Source organism: Protopterus annectens, chromosome 6.part0 (genome assembly GCF_019279795.1).
Source record: "Protopterus annectens isolate FY-2018-M chromosome 6.part0, PAN1.0, whole genome shotgun sequence".
Lineage (NCBI taxonomy): Eukaryota > Metazoa > Chordata > Ceratodontiformes > Protopteridae > Protopterus > Protopterus annectens.
This window is the reverse complement of record NC_056737.1, coordinates 922877895-922897695: the sequence shown is the minus strand read 5'-3', so window position 1 is coordinate 922897695 and position 19801 is coordinate 922877895.

Here is a 19801-nt window from a genome sequence, read left to right as displayed (position 1 = left end):
GCAGAGGTCAGGGCTCTTTCAGGCCTAGGACAGGGAGTTCTCCTGCAGTCTTCGGGTGAGGGCAGGGGTCAGTCCTTTCGTAAACAGACCCAATGACTTACCTTTTCAGCTGCCAGAACCTTCTCGACTGGCAGCACCTTTGGGAGGAAGGTTGGCACTTTTCAAAGAAAATTGGAGTTTGATTACCCAAGACAGATGGGTACTGGATATCATACATCACGGTTACAGGTTTTATTTCCATACCTTGCCTCCTTTCAAAGGCATGCCAGACATTCCTCCTCAACAAAGAATAGAGGCTCACAAGCAAATTTCTCTGTTACTCCAAATAGGGGCCATACAGCCGGTTCCTATGCCAGAAAGGGGCCTAGGATTTTATTCTCGCCTGTTCCTTGTGCCAAAAAAAGGAAACGCTTGGAGACCGGTTTTGGATTTATCTATCCTCAACACTTATCTGGACATTCCCAAGTTCAAAATGTTGACGTTACAACAGCTTTTACCTCTACTGGGCAAGGATCACTGGATGGTAACTTTGGATCTCAAGGAGGCTTACCTTCATGTTCCTATCAGGCTAAGTTGCAGGAAGTATCTGCGTTTTCGGACTGGGACTTCTCACTATCAGTTCTCTGCATTGCCCTTTGGCTTATCTACTGCGCCCAGAGTATTTACAAAAGTTCTGGCTCCAGTGATAGCTTTCTTCAGGCTGAAAGGAATACAAATCTATCCTTATTTGGACGATTGCCTGATACTGGCTCAAGGAAGGGAAGAGCTTCTTCGTCATTTGGAGTATGTGATAGCAGTGCTAAGATGCCTGGGGTATTCTGTGAACGAAATAAAGTCCAGTCTAGTACCCTCTCAAGACATGTGCTTTCTGGGAGTAAGACTGAATACAGCATCCCAGATGGCCTTTCTAACCCCGGACAAACAAAAGAATCTTTCCCTTTACTTCCATCATCTATCTCTTCAGTCCGGGCTGACTGCAAGGACAGTCCTTCAAGCCTTAGGGTTCATGGCATCTTGTATTCTGGTGCTTCCCAATGCCAAACTGCATATGAGGAAGTTGCAATGGTATCTCAAAAATGTATGGACACAGCACTGCCAGCATCTGGATACTGTCATTCAAATAATACCTTGCATTCAAAAGGAATTTTTGTGGTGGGCTCAGGAATGTCACCTAAACAAGGGACTCTCTGTGACCCGGCCAGAGGCGAGTCAAATTTTAACAACAGATGCCTCAGACAAAGCTTGGGGAGCTCATCTAAATGGAAAGTGGATACAAGACAAGTGGCCTGTCAGACTACAGCATCTACATATCAATTTGAAGGAGATGTTAGCAGTCCAGTTTGCATTAATAGCTTTCAAGGATTTACTTCTTCCAGGGCAGGTGTTGATTCTAACAGACAACACAACTGTCATGTGGTACATCAACAAGCAAGGGGGAACACATTCTTATCCTCTATGCAGGCAAGCAATGATTTTGTGGGAGACTGCTCTCAGGTTACAACTAAGTCTTCAGGCAAGGTTTCTGCCGGAGCACAGAACTCCTTAGCAGATGTGTTAAGCAGACAAATCATGGATCCCCACGAGTGGAAACTGGATCTTCATGTATTTCAGAAATTGACAGTGTCCTGGGGAACTCCAGACATAGATCTGTTCGCTTCTCCACTAAACCACCAGCTGCCAAAGTTTTGCACAAAGCGGTTTCATCCCACAGCTTGGAAAGTGGATGCTCTTTCTTTCAGTTGGAAAAATCTTCATGTGTATGCCTTTCCACCTCTGCCTCTCCTCCCAAAGGTACTTCTGAAGGTCAGACAGGACAAGCCAAGGATGATTTTGATAGCTCCAGATTGGCCTCGACAGCACTGGTACCCATTACTGAGAAGTCTGGTACAGAGGCCTCCATGGCCTTTGCCTTTGATTCCTCATCTGTTGTCCCAGGAGGACAGTCATTTGCTCAATGTCAAGCTTCACTCTCTTCACCTAACAGCATGGCATATTCTGTTTTAAACCATAAAGGGTCTCAACTTCCACAACAAGTTTTGAATGTGATTTTGGAAGCTAGACGGCCTAGTACAAGGAAAGTGTACGCAGATAAATGGAAGAGATTTTTATTTTGGAGTGCAGCTAAGGATTTGGATGTTTCTGAGCCTGATTTAAGTGTGGCTCTTCAATATCTTACTGAGTTATTGGACAAAGGTTTGTCCTTCTCTTCTATTAAGATTCATGCTGCAGCAATTTCAGCTCACTACGACTGTGACCCACCATTGTTTTCTCATCCTTTGTTCAAGCAATTTCTTAGAGGGCAAAGAATATAAGACCCCCGTAGAGCTCCTACTCCTGCTTGGGATCTCAATTTTGTGTTGGAGAAACTCACTCTACAACCTTTTGAGCCTGCAGCTACTGCTGAGTTGAAATATTTGTCATGGAAGACTGCTTTTTTGTTGGCCATTACCTCTGCAAGAAGGGTTTCTGAATTGCAGGCCCTTATGGCAGTTGAGCCTTTCTTAATTTTCCATAAGGATAGGGTATCTTTACGTACTAATCCTTCCTTTATGCCTAAAGTGGTTTCTAGTGTGGCTTTAAACCAAACTATTCATTTGCCTACTTTTTATGCAAATCCACAAACTAAAGGGAAAAGATTTTGCACACTTTAGATGTACACAGGCAGCTGCGATATTATTTGGACAGAACTAAAGGGTTCAGACAATCGCAGCAGTTATTAGTTTCTTTTGCTTTGTGCTCTCAGGGCAAGCCCGTGTCAAAACAAACTATTTCTAAGTGGATTGGATTTTGCATTGCCTTCTGTTATTCCCATCATGGCAAAGAGATTCCAGCTGGGATTAGGCCTCATTCCACTAGGGCTACTGCCACTTCAACAGCTTTTGAGGGGGTGGCTACTAAGGATATTTTGGAGGCAGCCACTTGGAGTTCAGTGCATACCTTCTCTAGGCATTACCACCTTCCTCTGTACTCTAAATCCAGGGCTGGTTTTGCCACTGCTGTGTTGCAGGGCATTTTGGCAGCTCCTGCTTCATTATAGTTTAGCCATCCTCCCTTACCTCAGCTTTGGGATTCTACCCAAGTGTTAGGACTGCAGCAATGTGGGATGAAGAACATAGTACAGTTTTGTACCTACCATAAATGTAGATGTTCGAAGATCCACATTGCTGCAGTCCAATTTACCCTCCCTCCTTCCCCTCTGTACTTTGAGGTGGTTGTGTGGCCTGGGTTATCCCTCTGAGGTTTAGTGTATATATTGTATATATTGTACATATTTTTGGTATTAGGCTGGTTGGTTGTTTAGTTGTTGTCTATGGGTGTTGACCTTTCTTTTTAGGGTCTTCTGACATCTGGGGCAAGAAAAGACTGAGGATATGACGTCGGTCATGCGCATTTGTACCCTGACGTTCTGATGTCAGTCAAATACGCCTTGACCGACGTCAGCCTTATACTCTGATATTCGGGCCGACCGAGGGACAGCGGACTACCCCAAGTGTTAGGACTGCAGCAATGTGGATCTTCGAACATCTACATTTATGGTAGGTACAAAACTGTACTTTACTTTTCCTTTTTAATACTTAGACACAAATTAATGATAATTTTGGTGTCTAGTGGTTCTGCAGAGAACAAATATCCTTTGAGTTAGGTGGGATTTGGATCTTTTTTCCTGTCATTAGGGCACACTGTATAGAGTATCCTTGGTATCTGGCCCCTCCCGACCCATGTCTTCTTTTTTTTTCTAAGTGCCTTTTAGGGATGAAATGCAGAGGATGTCTTGTAGCTAGTGTTCCCCTGACCCACTTCTTGTTTGTGTTGTTAAGGCACAATACTATTGAGTTATCCATGGTGGCTAGTGTTTCTGTCTGACCTGCATCTTGTTTAAATTGCCATTAGGGCAAGATATTAAAGAGTTATCCGAAGTGGCTTGCATCCTCCCAACCCAATGTTTCAGGATTTCTTTGCTAGTCTAAGGTATTGTGAACGTACAACACCCCCCACCCCACACACACACATATTCACACATTCATGCATATAAAAACACACAATACTCACGCGCACACACACACACACTCACCCATATGCACACAGACATATACACACACACACACACACACACACACACACACTCTTAAACCTTTCCAACCCCCTAATGAGCCCCCACTACTTCAACCTCCCAGGAAGACACACACTCATACAAACACTCACAAATGTAGCCACAGCCAAAAACACACAGACAGACACACACACACCTACCTTTCCTGTTAATTCCTTGGCACTTACCTCTACTGCGATGGATGAACATAAGCTTTTGGCTGTGTTGTTTAACATGAACAGCCATGAGCAGCAGTGTTTCTTTATGCAGGCAGTTCAAGGGGAAGAGCACATGGTTAATTAGCATATGCATCTCCTCTGGAGTCCCACATTAGCATGTAGCACAGCTGCAGTGGCAGCTCACAGCAGTTTTGCATGGATTCTCGCAACAGCACAAGGTAGGGCTCTCTCTGAATACAACAAGGTTGACGCAAGGAGTGTACCTTGTGTACACCTCATGGTAACCTATCCAAATAGGGCCTGTAGTTAATAGAAAGGTGGCTGAAATCAGTAGGCTGACTGAAAATTAGGTTATGTTTACAGCAGGAAGTGAATTTCTGTATAATAAATTTATTGAAAGAGTTTACCCAGATAAATGCTTATAAATAAGATGACTGAGGTAGGAGTAGGAAGACCTATAATGTAAGTAAGATTTGTGCTATTACCAGTGAAATTTAGGAAGTTGTACCTTCTGTCAGATTTGTGTAGATAGCACTAAAATGAGATGTGTGGAATTAACATAATCTGTAGATGTTTTAATGATCAAAAAAGTGTGTGTTGTCTTTATATGCATGAATGTGTGAATGTGTCTGTGGGGTGGGGGGGGGTTGGGGTCTGTTGTACCTCCACACTACCCTAGACTAGCAAGCAAATCCTGCAACATTGGGTTGGGAGGATGCTAGCCACCAGGGATAACTAATATCTTGCCTTAATGGCAATTTAAACAAGATGCAGGGCAGACAGGAACACTAGCCACCATGGATATCTCAGTAGGATTGTGCCTTAACAACACTCAGACAAGACGTGGGTCAGGGGAACACTAGCTACCAAGCATCCTCTGAATTTCATGACTGAAAGGCACTTAGAAAATGACCTCAACTGCAAAAATAATAGGAAATGTTCTTAATTTAGTTTATAAGAAGGGCAAATATTAAATATTTATTTTAAAGACCAACAAGATAGACTGAGAGTACAAAAAGGGTATGGGAAGGCTTGGTATAATCCAGAAATGTAGGTCTACAGGTAATGACAGTACAAGGGTATGTAGAACCTAAAAAATATCAAATAATTTTGTTACATATGGTTATTTCTGTTAAGTTATGTGGACCCTTCTGTACTGGAAAGACAACACGTAAACTTCAACAATGCATTTATGAGCAAATGTATGCAATTATGATAAAGAACATAAATAATGCTTTGTTTAGGTATTCTGTTCTATGAAATATTTTTTTTTTAATTTACAAGATCTCTGTGTTTTGGTGCAGCAGTAGTGTTGTTGCCTCACAGCAAGAGGTTCTCCCGTTCCATTCTTGTGGAGTCTGCATGTCCTCCCCGCGGTTGGGTGGGCATTCGAAAGAAATGCATTAATGGGCGTGCCTTTCTGAAAGTTGAATGTCGAGCTGGCACCTCGGCGTTCGTGAAAATCTACTGCCAATCATTAGTGGACCGGAGTTCCGCTGTGGCGACCCCTAACCGGGAAAATCCGAAAGACAACAACAACTAGAAATAAGAAAGAAAATATAGATTTAGTTGACTGGAAAGAATATTGCTTGCAGGTTTGGTTGGATGCCTGCAGTTCTCCAGGAATGAATGAAATGAAAAACTTTAAAGTATATTTAAGGAGGTATACATTAATGTGTTAATATAATCATTTGATTGAAAATGGTTTTGCGATTTTAGAGTAGATATAGTAGTGAATGTTTGAAAATGTCTTTACAGTCTGATCAAGTTAAGAGGAATGAAAAAGCTTCCTGTGGAGATTTAATTGTATATTTTTATCATATTCTGAATACTTTTTTATTTATTTATTTAATTTATTTAACATTTGTTTACTGGGATAGTCCAACTGAGCAGAGCCCATTTTCCGAGAAGGCCCGGGGAGAAAAGCTCCGAAACATTTACAAATTACGTGTTTCACAACTTACAAACACCTTAGAAGATTACATTAAATTACAAAAACAAGAATTTGACAAAGTTTATACAATTAGATAAGTAAAAAAAAAAGTATATAATCAGAATTTTAAACGGGTAGAAGAAGTAAATTTGACAACAGATAAATGAGTGCCCATGTTAGTAGGAATACGGAATAAAATAGTATAAATAAGGATGTTGTGAGATGAAAGAGGGTCAAGTGGTATAGAAGACAAGAAAAGGGGAGGAAGATTGGGTAAGGTAAGCAGAAGTATAGCGGAGAGGGAAGAAGTGTGGGAATGAGGGTGATTGGGTGACAGGACATGCAAGTTGGTATATGCTAGAAGGAGGAAATCATGGTGTGTGAAAGCAGTTAAGAAAAGAACAGTTGATGGTTAAACTAGTAGTGAAAAAAGGGGGATGAAAGGGGGTAGTAGGATAAGAATGCAGGAGATATGAAGGTTTGAAAGGTAGAGAAAGTAGGTGTATGGTGTGTTAGCCAAGGGAATAGAATTTAGCCAGGATCAGTACATGGGGAAAGCCAGTTATAGCTGAAGAAATTCCTTAGAAGTTTTTTTAAAGTGGGTTGGGTTTGTGGTAGATATGATAGTCTAGGGAACGTTATTCAATATTTTGGAGATGAAATTAGAGTAGAGAGAATCACCAGTGTTGTTGTTAGATTTGGAAATGTGTAACAGAGACTTATTCAAAGACCAGAGTAGTCGAGTATTGGAGTAAGGTTGGAGCACAGGTTGAAGAGCAGGTGTTTTGTCAGGATGATATACAAGTTTATGTGCAGTAGAGAGTTGAGTGAAGGTTAAATAGTGTGGTAGTTCTAGCCAGGTGAGTTGATGTAAGGCAGGACAGCGGTGTGATCTGTATGGGGAGTTTGTAGCGAACCTTGCTATTTTATTGTAGCAGGATTCGAGCTTGGTTAGATCGGTTTTCTTTAGATTAATGAAGATGGGAGAGGCTATAACCGGGTGGAGAGAAGATGTGTTCTAGTGATAGCCTGTCTTGTGGTGTCAGTAAGGAAGGATTTGAGTCTGTTTAATGAGCCATGTTTTATATGTGTCTTTTTGATGGTGAGAGCCAGCTGTTTGCTGAATTTCTGGTTATTATCAATTTGGACAACTAGTAGTTTAGTTTGGGATACAGGCATAATTACGGTATTGTTGGAGGAGTAGATTTGGAATGGAGGTGGTGGATCTCATTGTTTATTGAGGTGAAAGGGCATCAGATTTGTTTTATTTGAGTTCAGGACCAGTTGTGAGTCAGATAACCGGGATTCTGCAGCTAAGAAGGACTGTTGTGTTATGGTTTCTAGTTGTTTAGGGAAGATGCAGTGCAGATAAGAGTAGAGTCATCAGCATATTGAATGACAGAGGCCAGTGGAGTAAATGATGGATTCTGTTGGTAAAGATGCTAAAAGAGGAAAGGACATAGAATTAAACCTTGTGGTACCCCCATGTTAACAGGTAGCAGGGATGAGATGTCTTGTTACCATTTGACAGCTTGCTGTCAGTTTGTTAAGTAACTGTGGAACCATGTAAGAGAAGAGTGGCTGAGTTTCAGGGAAGCAAGTTCAGGGAGACGTTTTTGGTGAGAGACTGTATCAAAGGCTTTGGATAGGTCCAAGAAGACTGAAGATATGGTATTAGTGAAACTTGTGTGTGCAGTTGTGCTGCTGTGGTGTGGGTAAAAACCATGCTGTGTGTTGGTAAGAAGGTTATTAGACAATAGGTAGTTTAAGAGTTGCTTGTGGATACATTTTTCTAATGTTTTGGGTAGTGACGATAAGATAGCTATAGGTCTGTAGTTTGAGAATTCTGTGGAGTTGCCACCTTTGTGTAGAAGTATAATATAATAAATGATCCAAGTTAGGAGAATGTAGTATTCAGAAACAGAGAGATTAATTAGAATAGAGATGGGGTAGGCAATGGTATGTGCTGCGAGTTTTAAGAATTTATAGGTAGGTTATCGGCAGCATGTGTAGTGGGGTTAAGTTTAGAGAGTAACTTTTTTATAGTGGAGGTTATTACTGGTTTAAAGGTAAAGGTGTCATGGGAATCATAGGGTGTAGTTGAGTTAGCGGGAGGTGTAAGGATGGGATTTGATGAGTGTGTGTATAGAATTAGTGAAGAATGAGTTGAATTGTGAGGCTAAACTTTCATTATTGTTAAAGGTTGGAGTAGTAGTTGTGGATGATTCACCAGGATACAAGAGTTTTTTTATGGTGGACCAAAATTTTTTGGGATTTGTTGTAGTGCTGTTGTTCTACTTCAGTATACTATGTTTTTTTTGTCTTGTTTGACTTGGGACTTGGCCTTGTTTCAAAGTTGTGCAAGGTAGACTTGACTTTAGATGGCATGCCAATGTGTCCGAGCTTTGTCTCTTAGACTGAGTAGAGTTTTAGCATCTTTTGATAGCCAAGGTGCATAGTTGACTTTGTCTAGGGGTTCTGACTGGTGCTAGCCTATTGAGTATGTTTAGGAAGGTGGTATTAAAATATTGCACAGCCAAATCTAGAGGAAGAGATTTGAGAGGGGACCGCTTGCAGAGTTGTGTCTGAATTGAAAGTACGAACATCAAAATTGTTTCTGTTGTGAAATTGTGGGTAGATGGTATGTCTGGGAGGCATAAGATGATGTCTGAGTATGCATGTAGGGAGATGATCAATGATACTTTCGAGGAGATTGCCAGATTGGAAGGCAAGAGAATGTGTATTAGTTAAAATCCAGTCTAGTATTGATTGAAGTTTTGTGGTTTTGTCTATTCTTGTTGGTGTTTGCATAACCTGTGTGAAACCACGTAGGTTAATGAAATTTGTGGGATTGTTAGAGTTATAGGAGAGCCAGTCTGTGTTGAAGTCTCCCATAATGATGGATGTTCTGTAGTCCTATCTCGCCTTCATTCTTACATATGGGTTCAGAGCCGATTACATAGTTCAAAGTCTCTTAGTTGGCTCGTGGCAAGATAGGTATCCCATAGTGCAGTAGTAAGAATTCCCCAAATCTCGTTTGCCGTGTCTACGAGTTCAAAAGTGCTTCTTGCTTGGCCATGGCTAAGTTGCATATTTTTCATTATTATCATAGCTCTTATTGATATTTCTGCTTATAAGATAGCTTAGTTTACATAGTTTTAGTAATAGTTTTTCATAGGTAGATAATAGTAGTGTGTTTTTGCAAATTTTTTCTGTAGTTATTGCTGAGAACTTGTTGGCCGTCCTAGGCCTGTTTTTGTTTTCCGAGTGGTATCCTTTCTCTGTGCTAGTTTGACTTAGTTTTCTTATTTGCGAAGGTCCGCGTTTGTGTTAGGACCTTGTTTTTCCAGTTTTCAATAAAATAGTATATTATGTGCAGTGTCGTTTACTATTATTGGCTAGTTTTTTGCCTGCTGACTTAGCTTCTTTCCTGTTTCCCAGCAGCTAGGTCCATTTAAGTTAGAGGACCTAGTCCTCTATTTAACTTTTCTGGTGTTTTTTCCTCAACAGGGCTAGGCCCGTTTAAGTTAGAGGACCTAGTCCTCTGTTGTTTTCTCATATGTGTGTGAGCTGTCTTGTGGGGCTAAACCAGTTTAAGTTAGAGAACCTAGTCCTCGGTTATGTTTTTGTGTGTAGTTTTATTACAGGGTGAGGCCTGTTTAAGTTAGAGGACCTTGTCCTCTCTTCTGTCTTTATAGAAGTTCTGTTTGTACTAAGCATGTCAAAGGAGTCCAAAGATCATAAACCTTTGGGTTTTAAAAAGTGCCTTAAGTGCCCCCAAAAAATGTCAATTACTGATGGGCATAGTAATTGCGTTTACTGCCTCAGAGCCATTCATCTACAGGAAACTTGTTCTTTCTGTCACTCCTTAAACTCCAGAGTTCTCCAAGAAAGGAAGAACAAATTAATACTGAAAGGTCTCCTTAAGCCTTCTTTCGAGGAGGACTTAGCCAGTTATTCATCATCTTCCAAGTCTCCCTCCTCAATGAAAGAGAACGTCAAGTCAGCAAAGAGACATTGTCCTGCACCAACTGTTTTATCTGGACCTCCTCAGAAAACCTTAAAATTGGATAAGCCCTTCTACCTCTTCGGCTCCACTGTCCTCGGAGCCACCCGAGGTTATCGATGTTGACACTGCAGTGTCAGGCCCAAATCTCTTGGAGCCAACTACTGAGAAATTGCATCAGAGCCAGTCTAGAGAGCTATTGCCGGTCTCCCCAACTTTAAGATCTTCCCATATTACAGAGATCTAGGTCGCCTACCCCTGTCATCCAGATCCTTCAAGAGCCTTTCAGAAGAGGATGTAGAGAGAGTAGTGCTTAGACTTTTGTAGTCATCTGCTTTACCAAAATTGTTGCTGGCTCCAACCCAGTCAGTTCTGGAGCCATCTAAGACCATTCTCCCTGTTGCTGTTCTTCCTCCGAGCTGTGTTGGTCCTTTGGAGCCAGAGTTTTTGGTGCCACCTGTTGTGGAACCCTCGGTTCCAGCACCCATTGTGGCTGTCTTGGAGCAGAGTTCCGCTCCGACACCTTTGGCGCCATCCTTAGTGTCTAGGAGCCGAAGCTCACCAGTCATCCCTGATGGATGCTTGGACCTGAACCTCCTTGGTGCCGAGCCTACCTCTCTGTGCGTCGGATAGGTTGAGCTCAGACGCTACATCCATCTCGGAGTCGATCATTTTGGAGCCGAGGACTACCTCCATTTCCTCGGAATCGGGGCTGTCCTCTGAGCCGGAGAGATCTGCTTTCAAGATGATGAGCATGCTGTCTCAGTCATCAGCTCCGCACAAGGGTACCAATACTGTTCCCCCTCAAGCACCGACCTCTGTCTCAGCACCTTTTCTCTCTCGACAGCAGAAACCCACAGCCTCAGGAGCCCCCATTGGGTGGCCGCAGTCTTCTGAGACCTCCCCAGAATACCCTTCTGAGGAGCCCCCTCAGAAGAGAACATGCAAGAGGAAGCATGTAGACTCCCTGGATGAGTCCATCACCTCGGACACTGACCTTGAGGAGTCAGAAGGGTCCCCCAGGTCGTCCTCTGATGATATCTCCTTTGTAGATATCTTAGAGATCCTAAAGCAGAGAGGTGGCTGGCCCACTGTCACCCCTTCTGATGAGGAGTCGGTGTACCCTGATGGCTTTCAGGTCTCAACCTTCAGCCTCTTGGGTGTCTCCATCTTTTGATGAGCTCCTGGACCTAGTTAGTCGAAAGGTGTGGGAAACTCCTAATGCCGTGGAACCAGTTCCCAGAAGACCCAACAAATTTCTCTAACCACACAAAGAGAAAGAGTTCTTGACCAAAGGTGTGCCTGTAAATGCCGTGGTGGTGGCAGCAGCCACAAAGAAGGAACTAGCGGAGACTTCTACATCCGTCCATCCACCGAAAAAGGAGTCTCGAATGATGGATAGATACAGGAAGCATATCTTCTCTTTAGCAGCTTTTACTCTGAGATCTCTGAATTATATTACACATTTTACTAGGCTTCAAAAAGATGATCTAAAGGAGCTAGGAGATGATCTCCAAGGTACAGCAACTGAAGGAGTCCCTGAGAAAGTTACTGCTCAGTTGTCCACCTTAAACTCCATTGTTAACTCCCCCATGAGACTGATCTCCTATGTAGAAGATGGAGCGAGTAGGGCAGCGGGTTCAGGGGTTTCCATTAGGAGACACTCCTGGATGTGCTTATGCAATTTTGTGGAGCCCTTCAAATCTACTTTTCCCAATGCCCCCTTCGATGGTTCCTCTTTGTTTGGACCAAAGGTAAAAGATATACTCACCAAGTGTGAACAGGAAGGGAAAACTCTATCTGCCTCGGGAGTACGTTTTACCGTCCCTTCTAGACCATACTACAAGGGTTAGAGAGGCGGAAAAATGTGGTTCAAGAAATCCCAGAGATTTTTCCCGGACGCACAGGGTGATTCCTCCTTCAGAGGCAGGGGAGGAAGAGCTAATGGTAGATGTTGCCCTAGAGGCAGGGGAGTCCACAAAACCAGGGTGGCCGCATTTCCTTTCGTGGCCGTCCCTATCAGCGCTCCTGATGTGGGGCCCAGCTGCACTTCTCTGGAGACAGTCGGGGTAACTTATCTTTGTATCCAGAAGCCCTGCCCAACATCAACCAAGACAAGTGGGTACAAAGAATAATCACCAGAGGATACTCCATACCCTTCTTTCTTCTACCCCACACTCCCAAGAAGATCCCAGATGTTCCACCCAATCACAGGGATCAAGCAACCATAGAAGTTCAAAAGTTGCTTTCAAAGAGAGTCATCCCCACAGACCTGATAGGATTCAGAACTTACTCCAGATTCTTTTTAGTGCCAAAATGAACAAGGAACTGGAGGCCCATTTTGGAGCTCAGCAAACTAAATGAATCAGTAAAGAAGTCCAAGTTCCGAATGGTAACCCTGAAGTCTATACTCCCTCTATTAGGGAAAGACAATTGGATGTGCTCCATAGACCTCCAAGATGCGTACTACCACATCAAAATGGACAGAGCATTGAGGAGTCATCTACATTACCAGTCATTACCAGTTTCGTGCTCTGCCCTTTGGTCTCACCACAGCCCCCAGGGTGTTCACCAAATGTATGGCGGTAGTGACAGCTCACTTGAGATGTCATGAATTCCAATGACTGTCTCCTGACCACCACCACCAGGCACCTACTCCTAAAAGTCAGGGATTCGACCATCCAGCTCTGTACCCAGCTAGGAATTACGATAAATTGGGAAAAGTCTGCCTTGTCGCTCTTTGTTTGTGACTTTTATAGGCACAGAAATAGTCAGTCGCCATGATGGCTTGTCTTCCTGCAGACAGAATTCAAAACCTCAGACAGATATACAGCTTACTTCCTCAACAAAAAGTCAAGGCCAAGACAGTGCTGTAACTTTTAGGGACCATGGCTTCTACCATAACTTTCATTCCACTAACCAGATTGCATATGCAAATTGTTCAATGTCTACTTTTTTCCCCAGTGGTCTCTTCAACAGCTGCCTCTGTCTCGTCATATTCTCATAACGGAATCTTGCAAAAAAGACCTTCATTGGTGGATTCAGCCCGATCAACTGACGACAGGAACACCCTTCCTTCCTCACCAAACCCATTGCCACTGTGACCACAGATGCCTCCCAGAAAGGGTGGGGGGGGCATTATCTAGGCAGGACTGTCCAAGGCACATGGCAAGGTCACAAGGCTCACTTGCATATCAGTGTCCTAGAGATGAGAGCTGTGCTACTAGCATTGCAAGCTTTTCACGACTTTCTTCCTCTAGGGACGATAGCAATCCAATCGTTCAATATGTTCGTAATATGGTATCTAAACAAGCAAGGAGGAAACAAATCTTACTCCCTTTGTTGAGAGGCTGTTCGTGTTTGGCAGTGGGCGATATCTTCCCAGCGCTTTCTAGTAGCAACTCATATCCCAGGGACAACCAGTGTAATAGCCGACAAGCTCAGCAGGGCAATCTTGATGCCGCATGAGTGATCTCTGAATCAGAAAGTAGCGGAACAGATTTTCCGCAAATGGGGACAGCCTAGCTGCAATCTGTTTTCCAGTCCAATCATTGCCAAATGCAGCAGCTACTTCTCCCTTATCCCCCCTCTGGTGGAGTCAGCAAGAAATGCACTTGTTCACAATTGGCCTCCGGGACTTCTTTATGCATTTCCCCCCTTTCTGCTCATAACAAAAGTGATCCAGAAAGCAAAGTCCTTGGGAAGCAAAATGATTCTGATCACTCCTTACTGGCCTCATCAGATTTGGTTCCCTTTTCTTGGGCCTCATCTCCTAGGCGATCTGTGGACCCAGTTCCAGACCTCTTGACGCACATGTCGGGTCCCCTCACCCCTGCCTTCACACCCTCAACTTGACAGCATGGCTGCTCCACTTCCATCCCAAGTCAGGCTTCATGACTTTTCACCTGCAATGACCCATATCCTCACATTTTCCCACAAACCTTCCATGAGGAATTTATATGCTAGCAAATGGAGAAGATTTTCTATCTGGGCAAAAGAGAAAAATGTAGATCCTTACACAGCGTCCATCCCCTTGGTGTTAGAATTCCTAACCAAACTTTTCCATCAGGGATCAGCTGCTGCTACAATTAAAGTTCAGCTGGTAGCGATATCCAATTTTCATTTGGGACAACATGAGCCTAATCTGATGGCTCACAGATTGTGTAAAACTTTCCTTAAAGACACTACCATACTGAGACCTCCCTTTCAGGAACCTGTATCTCCTTGGGATCTAAATTTCATTCTGTCCAAACTTACTTCCCCACCTTTTGAACCCGCGCATTCATGTGAACTGAAGTTTCTGTCTTGGAAGAACATTTTTCTAGTAGCTATTAACATCCGCTAGAAGGGTGTCAGAGTTGCAAGCACTGTCAGTCAAACCTCCTTACTTGATTTTTCATAGAGATAGTTTCCCTTCATACAAACCCTTCCTTCATCCCCAAAGTTTGCTCTCAGTCTAATTTGAACCAAACTATCGAGCTGCCTCTATTTTTTCCTAATCATTCAAACAGTGCAGAATATAAATTTCATCAAGTTGATGTTCACAGACAGTTATGGTTCTCCCTACACAGAACTAAGGAATTTAGAAAATCAGACAAATTGTTTGTATCCTTTTCTGAAACCAGGATAGGTTTGCCAGTCTCTAAAGTAACTCTATCTAATTGGATTTCCAACTATATCTCTTTTATCTACTCTTCCAATGGAAAGAACCTTCCGTTTAAAATATAATGCTGATTCCACAAGATCCCTATCCACATCTGCTGCCTTTCAAGCCAGAGTTCCAATTGATAGCATTTGTGCAGCAGCAACTTGGGCTACCACTCATACCTTTATTACTCATTACAAACTGGATTTGACCTCAAGTGGTAGAGCCTCCTTTGGTTCCATGGTTCTTACGAATATATTCCTGTGAACCATCCGGGAAAATGGTGCTAGGGACGGTGTCTCATGTAAGAATGAAGGCGAGATAGGACTACAAAACATAAAGAAGTTATGTACTCACCATAACGCTCCATGTTTGAAGTCCATCTTGCCCTTCATTCTTATGAACCCACCCACCTACCCCCCCCCCCCGTCCATGTACCCGTGGGGGATCTCGAGATGGGATAGTATTGCCTTTGGTAAGGTGGAGACCTTTCATCTTTGTTGTTCCTTGTGGATAACCTTTCTATCACTTTTATAGTCAGCAGCAAACAATATCTGGGGATTCTTACTAGTGCACTATGGGATATCTACCTTGCCACTTGCCAAATAAGAGACTTTGAGCTTTGTAATCGGCCGAGTCAGAGCCGAGGATTGGCTCTGAACCCATATGTAAGAATGAATGACGAGATGGACTACAAACATGGAACTTCTTTTTTCTTATGAGAAAGTTGTAGATATCCAGTGAAGGAAGTCCTCAGCTATATTAAGGGTTTTAATTAGATTTCTATAAGTATACATAGTAAATGTTCTGTACATTAACAAATATGAGCTTCACACCTTCTGTAGCACTTCAGACAAATTTTCTTTATTAAGTACACACAGCTGGACAAAAAGAGCTTCTAATATCAAAAAATATTTATTAGAATATGTTAACATATATTAAAAATGTGTATTTAATATATTCTGATAAAATTGTTGTGCGACTATTATTGGCCCTTTTTCTTCAAATGTGTGGATTTTGTAGTCTTATTTATTTGGAGAATTCGAGTACAGTTGGTGAAGGATGTGTGTGGTTTAAAACTCTCCCCATTGTCTACTCTAAAGCTTCCTGCCATTAAGAAATGGTTTCTGATGACAGCCTGGTTATAAATTAGAAAATAATCAGTCATGCTTTATTGCTGCCTCCATAATTAAAACAAAAACATAGTTCTTAGTGTCTCATTCTTCTCATGTTGGCAATTATTTATTTTCAACTGTCTTTTCTAAGCTCAGTAAATGAACAGAACCATGACTAAATATTCACAGATACCCCTCTACTTGTGTATTCTCCATCCTAAATATTAATTAATAGCTTGATACTTTTCATTGTTGGTCATGGTAGCTAACCCTGCTACCCATCAATCTGTGCCTCAATGAACCTTAATAAATTGACTACTTTTGGTGTTTGACAGCCATATTTGTCTTTTTCTGTGTCTTCTCCAGCATTCTTCCTTTCCATAAAACACTTGCTTATCATATTTACATTTCAAAAGAAAATGTTTTTAGGTAAACCTCCAAACATTCTCAAGGATATTTCTATCCCTGTGCCCAGCCACTGGAATAATTGCTGTTATTCTACTATTATTGCAGCTACCTAAATGTTAAACCTCACCCTGCTTAAGGTCTTTTTCATATAGTGCTCTTTTTAATAAGCTCCAGGTCAGGTTGCATTGCATCATATCTCCTAGAATCATTGTTTTTCTTTTTTGACAGCAGTTAACTACACTTTCTTAGCCCCTGTTCTATTCTCATTGTCTCTATCTTCCCGGCCCCTAAGCTTTCCTTTTCATTTCTTCAGCAGATCCCAGCTCCATGGTCTTTATGACCAACTGAAATCCTGCCAGCCCAGGTAGCTTTTGTCTGCATGGCCTCCCCGCGGTCGAGTGTCGTTCGAAAGACATGCGTGAATGGGCGTGCCTTCATTGAAGGTTGGGCATCGGGCTGGCACCTCGGCACCATAAAAACCTACTGCCAATCATTAGCAGACCGGAGGGCCGCTGTGGCGACCCCTAACTGGGAAAAGCCGAAAGAAAAACAACAAACCGAAATGCTGCCAGCCCAGCTAGCTGGAATTTTGTAAATAATTCTATGTCATTTGTGAATATTAATATGATTCATATGCTTGTCTTACAAATTTAAGAGAACTATACGTTATCTGTATATTAAAATGAAATATAAATCTAAAATATAATCTGAAATAGAAGCAGCAGAAAGACAGAGACATATTGAAGCTGAGGAAAATGAGAAATTACAATGGCTGGAGACTGAGGAGAAGAAGAGGCAGAGGCAACATGAAAAGGAGATGCTGACTCTTCGCCAGAGTCATGGAGGTAATGGGGAAGGGAGTAACCAAACCCCAGAAGCAACAAAGGTTAGTAAATTTCTTCCACAGTTTACAGAGGGGGATAATTTTGGTAGCTTCATTCATATGCTTGAGAGGTTATGTAAACAGTATAACATTGACCAAGCTGTGGGTATGGTTCCTGATCCCCTTACTCCATGGTAAAGCTGTAACTGTTATTTCTAAACTATCTGATACTGATTGTTTAAATTATAATATTGTAAAAATCTGTTTGCTAGAATGTTTTAAGTTACTTGAAGCTTATAGTAAAAAGTTTTGTGAGCATAGACGCAAGGCAGATGAAAGTGTGTGTGAATATATTACTGAACTAAGCACTTACTTTCATAGATGGGTGAGTGGATGTCAGGTCACCACTTTTTGAAGGGCTGGCAGACCGTTTGGTGAGGGATCAAGCCCTTAGCACTTTGCCTGAGGACACGAGAATCTGGTTAGCTGATAGACAATGCAATACTGCAGAAGAGTTGGGGAAGAAGGGAGACCTATACCTAGCAAGCAGGGCATCACTGCACAGGAAAGGGACACCCAGTGCTGCTCATGGGTCTAAAGGAACCCATGGTGGGCATCCCAGACTGTCCCGACAAAGTCCGCCAGTAGCAGGGGAAGACACTAGTCCAGGTACATGCCCAGGACCAAGGGTTAAATGTTTTAAATGCAACCAGTTGGCCCATGTAGATGTCCATGGAGGCAAGATGGGGAACAAAAGGTGGGAGAGCCAGTAAGTGGGAATGACAAAATGCCAGCAGTAATTTGTCTTGAGACAACAAGGATACTAAACTACCACAAGGGGTTATATTCTATCTTAGTGGATGGGAAAGAGGCCACTGCTAAGAGAGAGACAGCTAACCATTGTGAAGCCTGTAATGGTTAAAGAGGAGCACTACTTGCTTGGACAGTCTACTCCAGTCAGAGCTTTAGGAGGGACCCCATTCCAAATACCTTTGACTAGGGTTCACCTTGACTGGGAGGGTGGAAAAGGAAGCCAGCAAGTAGATGTGTTTGAGGATATCACTGCAGATGTCCTGACAGGGAATGATCTTTATAATGTAGTACCATGTGTGCATGCAGTTACACGCAGTCAGGCTTGGACACTAGCATGTGGGTCTGGTAGCCTGGGGAGACCCTGACAGACCGCACACTTGCAGCCAGGACTAATGAGGTGGTTACTTTAGAGAGGGAGCTACCCTGTAGCAGTGAGACTGAAGGTGAGCCACAGCTTCTTGTGGGTGCTAATGTTCCCTTGGACAGAGTGACTGCAAGGGCAGAGGTGAGTAGTAGTAAGTACCCAGGCTGACAGTGAGGCACCACTGTCAGAGGATGCCAGACGTCCTGTGGATTGGGAGCTGGGAAGGGTTACTAAGAGAGAGCTGAGACAGGCTAAGCTCACAGACCCTACATTACAAGGCCTGAGGAAGGTAGCTAGTGAGGCACCTGATTCGCAAGGGAGGGGGAATCTGTATACTGGGACAAGGGGTTACTGTATAGAGTGGACCCCTGAGGGAGGGCTAGAGGGTGAGAGAATACAGCAGTTGGTAGTGCCCACAGCCTACCATCTGGCGCTTCTAGCCATAACCCATGATATTCACTTTGCAGATCATATGGGCATAAAACATACGAAGAGATGCATTATGCAGAACTTCTATTGGCCTGGAACTTCCAGATATGTAACAGGGCACTGCAGTACCTGTGAGCAGTGCCAAAAGGTATGCAAGGCAGGAGACAAGGTGAAAGCTCCTTTGATGCCCTTGCCTGTGATTGAGGAGCAATTACAGTAGGCAGCTATGGATATAGTGGAGCTTCTGAGTACCCCAAGTTCCACAGGGGGAAAAATGTATATCGTGGTGGTATTAGATTATGCTACCAGATACCCTGAGGGCAGTGGCCCTGTCCTATATTGAGGCAGAAAAGATGGCAAATGCTTTGTTAGAGATTTTTAGCAGGGTAGGTTTCCCAAAAGAAGTACTGACCGACAGAGGTGCCAATTTCATGTCAGACTTGCTGGCTTGTTTGTATAAGTACTGTGAGGTGAAGCACCTAAAGACCACCCCTACCATCCCCAGACTAATGGTCTTGTTGAGAGGTTAAACTCTACACTCAAGACGATGCTCCGGGCATTTGCAGACCAGTTTAAGAGGGACAAATATTTGCCTCATCTGTTTGCTTATAGAGAGGTGCCCAAGAATCCACAGGTTTTTCATCCTTTAAGTTGTTGTATGGGCATAGGGTGAGGGGACCTCTAGTTTGATTCAAGATGAGTGGAAAGGGTGAGTGTGAATCCCACAAGGAGTCTATTGTGGCATATGTCCTAAACCTCAGGTCAAGGCTCAGGGAACTCATGGGCTTGGCCCAGGTGAACCTGGCAGAAGCACAACAGCAGAAAAAGGACTGGTATGACAGGAATGCTGAAGGTAGAGAGTATGCTGTAGGGCAGCAGGTAATGGTTCTAATTCCTGTCAGACACAACAAGCTGCAGGCAGCTTGGGATGGAGCTTACAAATTGGTAAGGAAGGCCAGTGATGTTAACTACATGGTAGAACTGCTAGGCAGGAGG